The sequence below is a fragment of the Capsicum annuum genome, chromosome 1 (genome assembly GCF_002878395.1).
Source record: "Capsicum annuum cultivar UCD-10X-F1 chromosome 1, UCD10Xv1.1, whole genome shotgun sequence".
Classification (NCBI taxonomy): Eukaryota; Viridiplantae; Streptophyta; class Magnoliopsida; order Solanales; family Solanaceae; genus Capsicum; species Capsicum annuum.
The window spans coordinates 39771706-39783030 of record NC_061111.1 but is presented as its reverse complement, the minus strand read 5'-3'; positions in this window follow the sequence as shown (position 1 = coordinate 39783030).

The following is an 11325-nucleotide window of genomic DNA, read 5'->3' as shown; positions in this document are numbered from 1 at the left end:
GTCAGTACTAGTAGAGCCTTCATAGACAGTCAGTAGAAGTTGATGTATTCCGTTTTAGTTTTGGTTGTAAAAGCAGAGTTGTAATCTTGTAAATTTAGTTTTGTATCTATCATATTCAGAAAACTGTTATTTTCCGTAGATTTGCATAGATTTATACTTTTTATTTAGTTGCTTACGTGTTATGCCAGTAGAAGGGTTAGCTTGGGGTCAGTTGTGATCCTAAGCACCGTGTGACGTCTCAGGGTCCGATTTCGGGGCGTTATATTGTTTGAATTAAATTACCAAAATAACTCTAAAAATAATAATTATCCCACCATTCAACACTTCATTGCTAATAAAACATAACTAAACCAAAACTCCTTAACAAAAATTTCAAAATTCAACACCGTGATCGATGAAAAAATCTGACAAACCTGCCGTATAAAATCTCAACCATTGCTTCAAAATCAAACTAATTACCTATAAAATACTCATATTTTAACTACTTAATCAACCACATTCGAAAAAAAAACTTTTCTACATCACTACGAAATGATTAACAATAAAATCCATTTAAATGGATCTAAAAATTGTCGAAACCCTATTTTAACTAACCTTACAAAGAAACAACGAGCCCTTATCCACCTGCAAAGAAGGAGAATCAAAAATAGCAATTGGGGATTAAGTTCTTGGGAATAGCGGGAGTTGAGAAAATTGAAGAGGAGAGAATTTTTTTTAATACTGGAAGAAGTGGAGGGTTTTAGGTATATTATATTTAATTCTTAAAGTTGTAAAAATATTGAAATGGTCCCTTGGCCCACGTGTGAACCCCACTTTTTCAACTTTTTCCATTTTTTTACCCTAACCTTAAATATTAATTGGAAAAGAAAATAAATGGGTATATGGCAAAATAGTTTTGAAAAGTGGCTTCTATACCAATTTTTCCCTCCTATAAGTGTAAGTATTGATGAAGAACAAGTGAGTGGTCTACAACCAGGAGTCAATGCTAGAACAACTCTCGAACTATCATAAGACAAGTCGACTACATCCCCTGCAGATTCGACTCTTGCAGTAGAAATAGTCAAAGCAAGTGTTCCAAGAGAACGGAAACACAATGACAGCTGTGCAAATGAATTTATCATTAAAAATCCAGATGATAGGATGCAGACAAGAACATCATTCAGAAACCAAACTTTTTTTGCCTTTGTATCTCAAATCGAACCAAATAAGATTGATGAGGCCCTCAAGGATGAATCCTGGGTCGAGGCTATGAAGGAAGAGTTAGACTAATTCGAAGGAAGTCAAGTCTGGACTCTAGTTGAAAGACTCAAGAACTGCTTAATAAATGGAACAAGATGGTTCTACAAAAGTAAATTAAATAAAGAAGGTAAGGTTACCAGAAACAAGGCCAGACTTATAGCTCAAAATTACTCCCAACAAGAAGGTATTGATTATGGTGAAATCTTTTCCCCTGTAGCAAGGTTAGAATCAATTTGAATTTTATTAGTTTTTTCTACTTTCAAATGTTTTAAGTTATATCAAATGAACGTCAAAAGTTTTTCTTAAATAGATTCATCCATGAAGAAGTCTTTGTAAAACAACCCCCCGATTTTGAAACTCCTGCATATCCAAATCCTATATTTAAATTATCAAAAGCACTTTACGGTCTCACACAAGCTCCAAAGGCTTGATATGAAAGATTAAGTACTTTTTTTATAACTAATAATTTTCAAAGATATAAAATTAATACAACTATGTTCATACAAAAGCTTGATTCAAATCTTCTTATTGTGAAAATTTATGTTGATGATATTATTTTTGATAGTCCTAACATCTCTCTATGTGAGAATTACAAATTTGATGAAATGAGAATTTGAAATTAGCCTCATAGGAGAGATTGCATTTTTCTTTGGATTACAAATCAAACAAACACCCAAAGGTACTTTCATCACTCAAGCTAAGTACACAAAGGAACTCATCAAAAAGTTGATATGGAAAAAAGAAATGCCTCTACAACTCCGATGACTCCATCCACAAGTCTTAATTCAAACTTATCTAGAAAAAATGTTAATGAAAAGATGTATAGGGGAATGATTGGATCACTACTCTATTGACCACTAGTCTACAAGATATTATGTTCAACGTATGTAAGTGTGCCAGGTTTCAGTCGACTCCCAAAGAGTCTCATCTGACTACTATCAAAAGAATCATCTGATATATCATAGGAACTCAAGATATTGGACTATGGTATCCTTGCTCCACTCTTTTTAAAATAATTGGATATTCAGACGTTGACTTTGCAGGTGATTAAAGTGATAGAAAAAGTACTAATGGAACATGTCAAATTCTTGGTGATGCCCTGATTTCATGGAACAACAAGAAGAAAACTTTATATGCTCTTTCAATAACTAAAGCCGAATACATAGCCGTTCGAAGTTGTGGTACTCAAATTTTATGGATTATGCATCAAATACTTGATTTTAATTTGTCTTTTGAATCTATTCCCATAATGTGTGATAACACCAGTGCTATTAGTTTGTGTAAATATACTACGCATCACTCTAGAGATAAACACATTGATATTAAGCATCATTTTATTCGATATCATGTAAAATATAGAGATTTTTCTTTAAATTTTGTTGACTCCTAAAATCAATTGGGAGATACTTTTACAAAACCTTTGTTAGAAGAAAGATTCTATTACCTTAAAAAAGAATAGGGATTCTCATTATTAATGTAAGACCCTATAAAATTTCCAACCCTAACTCAGTCCTTTATAACATGAAAAGAGATTCTAGACTTAGAAATTTTAAGCTAAGTATTGAAACTTAGTCTTATTTCTGTCTTGATATTCCCATGAACTTATTTTCAACCCTTACGACCTTAAAATGTTAATTTTAGGTTTATTCATGATTAGTAATGTCAGTAGGTGTTCTCAGACGAGTTTTAAATTTTTTAAACATCATTTGATGCACGTCTAGGAGTCTAAAATAGTGGATCGACACAATATCAATGCATCCCATTGTCCATCGCATCAACCAGAACTTTACACCATCCTTATCTGCAAATTCCAGTGATGCGTTGGCTAACGCGTCGACCATCGATGCGGCGTGTTGTCCAGCACGTCACTAGGCACGATTTCTACTCATTTAATTCCACATCCAAACGGGCAATTAAGTCTTTTTTTCAACTTTTATTCATCCTCAAAAACACAAAATTAATCATTCTAAAGAGCAAAATTACTCATTCTCTCTCAAATTTACTCAAGGACAAACCCTAGGGCACACAATTTTAAATTTAAGCTTCAAGAACACACCATCAATCTTCATGAATTCAAGCACCAAGGTATGTTAAGTGTTCATCCAATGGTTTACTTACACCCTTGGAGTTCAAGAACCCCTTTTTAAAATCTCAAGTTAACAGTGTAATGAAGTTGTAATACCCTGTACCTTTTCCTAGCTTGAGATCGTCTAAAAAATGTTAGGAGCTTTCTTTGAAAGATGAATCCACTTTTGTACATGTGTTATTTTTAAGATTTTCACTTTTTTGTCATGTGGGAAATTTAATAAGCTTTCCATCAATATAAAATTTGCCTAAATCTGATAATTGGATAAGAAGTTATGACTATTTCAAGTTCCCGTCGTAAAACGTCATATTGGTCAGTGGCGCGCCGCTCCACAAGCTAAAATGAAAATTGTCCTTTTCTAGTGTCTCAGCATGATTTTCTCAGCATTGCGCAAAAGTTCAAGGTCAACACGATGGCTCCACATCGCGCCATCCCTCAGTCTCCCAATAGTCAAATTCCAGTGACACAGCAAGATAGCGCAGCATCGCGCCAAGGGTCCAATTTTTGAAATTATTACTAAAATTAAATGAAGCATCCAGGGTTAAAAGGGTCAACTTTCCAACCCTATTTAAGCCCTTTAACGCGTGATTCAGCCACTTTTCACCCAAAATAAACTAGTTTCTCTCAAGTACCTCTCAAGAACAAGCTAGGATTTTCATAGAAGATTCAATTTCAAGAAAGTTTCACCGTCAATCTTCAATAAATCATGAACTAAGGTATACGTTGTTTTCATTCATGGATTCCTTCCATCCATGAATCTCAAGAACCTTGTTTTATCTATAAATCATGGTATTTATGTTGTGGGTTATTTGTAATCATGTTGTTGACGTTGATTGATTTCAAAGTTGGAATCTTTGTGTGTTTATCATGATATTATGTTACCATGCAAGATAAAATCCATGAATTTAGTTGCTTACGATGTGTAATTTGATAAATTCACTTATGCCCTAAGTTGTGCATGCAAGGTGAATGATAAAATACTTGAAAAAGTATAAATCATGCTTTATAGCTCAAAACATAAGATAAATGTGACAAGCTTGTCATCCTCCTATATTTAAATGGTTTCCATACTATCATTGTGAAATGTGTATGTTGTCGGAATGGCATGATATTAGAATATTCGATTATGATATGATTATCAACATTCTCGTTCAGGTTAGATAGTATGATAACCCTATTCTTTTTGAAATCTACAACTTATTAAATTATGTATTATTGATGTGGATCTTGTACTTAATAAATTCATGCTTTGTCAATTTCCTTTTATCGAGTCCTAGGGGTACTTGTACCCAAAACATTAGCTGTGTGGCTAAATCCATGTCACATTTTTATGATACTCTTAGTCAAGCTATGATACTTCGACTTCAGACAGTCCTAAGACTTAGAAAATCTCCATTATCTCATGATCTCAGTCAGTTGTGAGCTATCAGTACTATTTTGTCAGTTAACAGAAACCAGTAACTCAGTCCATGTTCAATTCAGTAAGTCATGTTTAATGTCTACTCAGATGGAAGTAGAAAGTAGCACCGAGCGAACCCAAGGATGGGAACTCACCTGTTATATGAGGGTGTGATTCTTAGAAGCAATCCTTGCTTTCTAGAACTAAGTAGACAACATAGGTTGAGACATTATAGCCTATTATATGAGGGTAGATGAGGTGTCTTACCCTACTATATGAGGGTTCCCACCATTCTCACTAGAGTTACCTGTTATATTAGGGTCACTCACATATTTTCCTTACCAGTAGCACGGAATTGACACCCTTCAAATCAGGGCATAGATTGGATCCCAATTTAGCTATAATTCATCATTAAAGGCATGTTGGTTAGATGACTACCTCCCACAGTCTCAGTAAAAAAACTCAGATAGTTCTTCAGAATTCAGGACTGTCAGATATAGTCAACTCAGATATAGTATGGAACTCAGCTAGTTCCATCAGATTCATGACTGTCAGATACAATCGCTTATAATATCAGTTATCAGAATTCAGTCATTAGTCATGTTTGTCATCATCATACTCATGTTATCACAATTTCAGATATAGTTACTATGTATGCAAGCATGTATTCTCATGTTCATATTAGTCAGTTAGCCAGTATTGTTCATGTATATAAACCCCATGCATTCAGCCTACCTCATATGCATACCAGTACATTCAAAGCACTGACACATTTGCGCTATGGTGTCTTATACCATAGGTTCAGAGACACGAGCTCCAGAGCATCAATAGATTCCAGTCTCAACTGTTAGAGTTAGCAGTGAGTCCTCATCTTTCAAGGACATGATCATCATTTTATTATCTCAGTAATTAGTTTATTAGTTAGAGTTAGTTGGGGACATGTCCCATCAACTCCTTACTCAGAAAGTTCCGTCAGTTAGGGCTTTCCAGACAATTATGTTTAGACAGTTATTTTAGTTATTTTGGGTATTTGGTACCTCGTTTAGATGTTATGTTTTACTTTAGTTATGTGAAACTTATGGCCTTTCAGTTCATGTTTCTGTATTATTTAGTATATTATGCAGTATACAGGTACAGATATCATTCATGGGTTAGCTTGTGGTCCTTCGGGGTCATGAGCACCGTGTAGCATTCCGGGTACCAGATTCGGGGCATTACAAATTTGGTATCAGAGCCTAAGGTTCAACGTAACCTGTCCTAATCTAGTTGGGCTTTCGACCCATTTCATCTGTCCTAATCTAGTTTTCGAACCCTTTTCAGCTCAAGTTTTCGCTCCACCTGTATTAAATTTACAACTTTGGCTTTGAGGCCCAAATAAATAGACAAATAAAATAGATAAAGGAATAAATAAATAAAGACAACAATACGAATGAATAAATGAGAAAATGAGACTTTCAAGTCTCTTAGACACTTCGGAGATGAACTTTAACCCATATTCTTTATCTTTCGACTCCTTTCTTCGAAAATAATCAACCAGAAGAGGTAGGCCTCATAGGTCCATCATGAAATGCAATAGAGAGAGAACCCATATGAGGTTCGAACACGTTGTCCTGAATTCAATTCACATGTATCAAAGAAAATAATAGAGATTAATTATCTACTTATGGAAGTGAAGGAGGAAGACAAGAAATTCGATGAACTTATTAGGACAACATACCAAATTGAGCATGAACAGAACCAAATAAAAATAAGAAAAAGCATCCAAGATTTTCGACCGAGGGCAATTCCAAAATAAAGAAGGAGGTGAAAATTCATGCACATAATTACTGGAAAAATAAACCCAACATAACGCTAAGGAAGTGAATTTTACTTAGAATTGGTCTACTCAAGTCACAAACCACTCCGAATAATAGACATGCTTCACTAACTCGTAAACGCTATAATCCGCATAATATAACCCACTCAGGTTCAATCAATCATCAAAGACAAAACTATTTGAAGCGAAGGTTATTGATTGTACTATTTTTGTCATACAATTGGAAGGTGAGAAAAAGTCATGGCAAAAATTATTCACTTCTTTATGACATAATTAGGCTAAATTTGTCTAACTGAATTAACAAGATAGAACATTAGATCACTTATTAAAAAATCAACTAAAGATATTATCCTTTATTAAGTCATTTTCACTAATCATTGCCGTACAATGAACTCCTCGTGACATCATTTTTTGAATATGCAACCACTACAACACTGAAACAAAATAATAAAATACAATAAAGTGAAACACAGTAAGACTCTAAAGCAGAACATCAAATATTTAAGCAGCAAAATTGATTTTTGCAGATTACAATTGGCAACTTCAAAGTAACACAACACTCAATACACCTATATAAGGTTCCAAAACTCTATGTCATCAAATGTATAATGCTATAAAGTAGTAAGTAATCAATGGAAAATGAAGGTTGAAGACGTCATGAAGTGAAGCAGACGAGTGAAGAAAGAGAAGAGAACAATACTCACTACGACCTAACAATACCCATAGGACAATTCAGATTAGGAACTTTCAAAGAAGAAAAACATATCATGAAAGTCTCATTTTTTAGTTCTCAATTTCGTTAAGCCTCTTAGACATTGTAAACCAAAGAGGCTTACCAAAATGTTTGCTTTAAACTAACTAAACTGATTTCCATGATTTCTCAAATGACTTCAAATAAGAAATGTAAGACTAATAACAACGAGGAAAATAAGACTTCATTTCAAAGATTCAGAGACACACTCCCAAATAGAAATGAGGAAAATAAGACTAATCAATATCCCTGCAAAACTACAATAGGGATGACTACTATTCCAAACCTCCTCGCTATTCTAAAAGATTCGAGTGGTATGGTCTTTAAGAGAAACTGGTACTTTCTAATAAGATTATGGAGCCTGATCCTCGTTCTTTTGGCATGTGAGGAGCCAAAGAAACTTGAGGGGCAGCTCCACTATCAGAGCTGCTAGCTCGATGAATTAGGCTCTGTTTAATAATAATATCAAACAAAACACTATCAATCAGCAATTATGACCAAACAACCTCGGGTTAAGACTATTAAACACGGTCAAAGCGACATACTTTAACTAGGCAATCAGTCTATTCTAACCACCAACAATACACAAAACAAAAGTATCAAATCGACACTCTACCTATATCTACCTACGGCTATTGAAGCCATCTACCAACGAACAGTTTAGCATACAATCATATTGAAGACTTATTCACGACTGTAGAAGATTGAGATGAAGCAGAAGCACTCGAAAACTCAAAAGGATTGGATGTTACCTTTTAGGGAGCAGCAAACGGGACGATGAGCTATCAGTAAAATCATCGCTACCAGAATCTCGCAACGTCGACCACCAATAGCGTATTTTCTGGCTTTTCTCTTAAAGATTTTGAAAACCACTTTCAACTCCCAAAATTTTTGACCCTTCCTGATTTTCCACACCCAAGAATTTTCGAACAACCTTTTTTTTTTCAAATCTCCCCCCCCCCCCAAAATTTTTCAACCAAAAATGCTCGAATTTTCCGTCTTCTTGATTTTTCCATTTCAAAAAGGAAAGAAGGGAGAAATTTTCCCCTCAAATTCCTAACCCAGAAATTTCCAACCCCCTTTTTCGCTCAACAGTTGGTTGTTTAAATAGAGGATGAAAGGGGGTATTTCGGGTATATTTGAAATAGGAGAATTTGTATTCAAATAAAAGAGATCTTCAGCTCACCAATCGTACTGAATTTTGCCATTGAAAATATTTTGAGAAATGGATTTTTCAACCAATGGAAAAGGAGCACATGCTTACCTTTATGGTACAAGCCTAACAACTTGGAGCGGATTCTTGACAGCTAGTGATTTTTGGAACATTGAGGGCTGCCACCTAGACTCTTTCTAGAACACTCTAAGGTTTTCTTGAATGGACTCGCGCATGATAGAGCGATGAAGACCATGAACGGGTCAGTTACGATCGATCTGGAGCTGGTCGGGTTGGGTTCGTCAGATTTGGGTTGAGGGTTGTACGCGGTTGAGTTATGAAGTTGATGGAGTTGTCGTGTATATGTTGTTGTTCGATGTGGTGAGGGTTGGTTTTGATATGCTGAAGGGGGAGATATAAGGGAATGGGCCAGGTCAAGGGGAATTGTTGGGCCGACTAGTGATGAGAAATAAAGGAATGGGCTGCTGCTTGTAGTCTAGAAAAAATGGGCCAAAAATTTTAATTGGGTATAGGGTGGATTAGGTAATTAGAGATTTTGTCAATTGGATTGCGATTGTGGCCAATTTGATTCCAATTGGGACTGAATTTAATAAATTGACTAAATCAAAATGAAATTCGTTATGACTTAAATACTTGTTTAGTCCCGAGCTTCTTAATTTAAAATAAATCAAACACATATTTATCCAAATAAATTATTTTTGAAAATAGATTTTGTTTAAATCAAGACTTTATTTATTTTTCAAATAATCCTTAATTTAAAGCCCAATTTGATAAAAATGTTTAATTAAATAACATTATTTATACAATATCATATATGCAAATATGAAAATATATTATTATCACTTAAATGATAAAATTAGCCCAAATACCTATTTTAAAATGCATTTATTTGGAAAAATAATTATTGTGATTTTATTTGTAGATCGAAGAAACTTGAGTTTAAACGTAGTTGTGGAGGGCAAAAATTAGGTGTCAACAGTTGTTGTTCAGAATGAGTGACCATCTATCGTTCTGGTCAATCCAGTGACCAATTCAGCTGCAGCTAGGATTTGGAATTTCACCCGAATGAATCCTCCATCCTTTCTTGGGTCAAAGTCAGATGAAAACCCTAAGGAATTTCTAGATCAGGTGCAGAAGGTTATAGATATAATAGGGGTTACTCCTAGTGAGAGTGTTGAGCTAGCTGTATATCAATTGTAGGATATTTCTCACACTTGGTTCAAGCAGTAAAAGTCAGAGAGGGTAGATGATGCAGGGCCAGTTGAGTGGAAGGATTTTGCTTCTTCTTTTCTTAATAGGTTCTTTCCCCTAGAGCTTAGAGAAGCTAAGGTGTTAGAATTCATCAACCTCAGCTAGGGAAATATATGCCCCTCATGTGGTTGCAGATAGCAAGGTAAGGATGAGTAAGTTCATTTCAGGGGTGAATGATAGTGTGGTTAATAAGTGTAGATCCACCATACTGAATAGTGGCATGACTTTAGAAAGGCTCATGTCTCATGCTCAGCATATAGAGAAATTGAAGATCAAGATGACAGAGAAGTAGAATAAGAGAGCAAAGACAGGTAGTTTAAACTTTGCTCAGCCTAAGTCAAAAGGAGGAAACCATTCTCAGTTTTATCCTAAGTCATCAGTTCCAGCTCGTTCTTCAGCCAGTGCTCTAGTTCCTAAGTTTAGAGAGGGTAACAAATATAGATCACCAGGCTCTAAGTCTTAGGGAAGTGTTAGCAGTGCCCACACCTATCCTCTTTTCCAAACTTGTGGCAAGCACCATCAGGGTATTTGCAGAGCTGGTAGTGGTATTTGTTTCGGATATGGCAAGCCAGGCCACTGAGTCAGAAAAATATCCTCAGCCAGGTCCTCAGGGTCAACAGAATCGCTCGTCATCTCAGCCTGGTCACCTAAATCAGTAGGATGCCACCTCCAGTGCTACTAGTGGGCAATGCCCAAATCATCTCTATTCTCTCCAATCCCGAAAAGATCAGGAAAATTCTCCTAATGTGGTTATCGGTATGTTACAAATCTTTCATGTGCATGTTTACGCTTTGCTAGATCCAGGAGCTTCTTTATCTTTTGTCACTCCTTATATAGCAGTCGATTTTGGAGACAGTCCTGAAATTCTAGCAGATCTCTTTTCAGTCTCTACCCTAGTTAGTGATACCATCATAGCCCGAAGGGTATACAGGATCTGCCCGATTATGATATTTTAGAAAGTCACTTTAGCAGACTTAGTTGAATTAGAGATGACTAATTTTGATTCATTCGCAGCATGGATTGGCTTCATTTCTACTATTCCACAATCGACTGCAGAAATAGAATAGTCTAGTTTCAATTCCCAAATAAATCCGTCCAGAGTGGAAGGGTAGTGTATCCGCTTTTAGAGGTCAGCTTGTTTCCTACCTTCAGGAAAGGAAATCGATATCTAAGGGATGTGTCTATCATCTTGTTCATGTTAAGGATTCCTATTTTGAGAATCCCAGTCTTGAATCAGTCGTGTGGTGAATAAATATTTAGATGTCTTTTCTGAAGGTCGTCAAGGAATTCCTCCCGAAAGGGAAATAGACTTCGGTATTCATATTCTTCCAGATACTCAGCCTATCTCTATTCAACCATATAGAATAGCACCAGCAAAACTCAAAGAACTAAAAGAACAATTGAAGGATCCCTTAGATAAGGGATTTATCAAACCCAACATTTCCCTTTGGCACGCTCCAATATTATTCGTGTGCAAAAAAGATGGTTCACTCAGAATGTGTATAGACTACCATCAACTCAATAAGGTCATGGTCAAAACAAGTATCCTCTTCCCAGAATCGATGACTTGTTTGACCAACTTTAGGGTGCCAGTTATTTCTCTAAGATA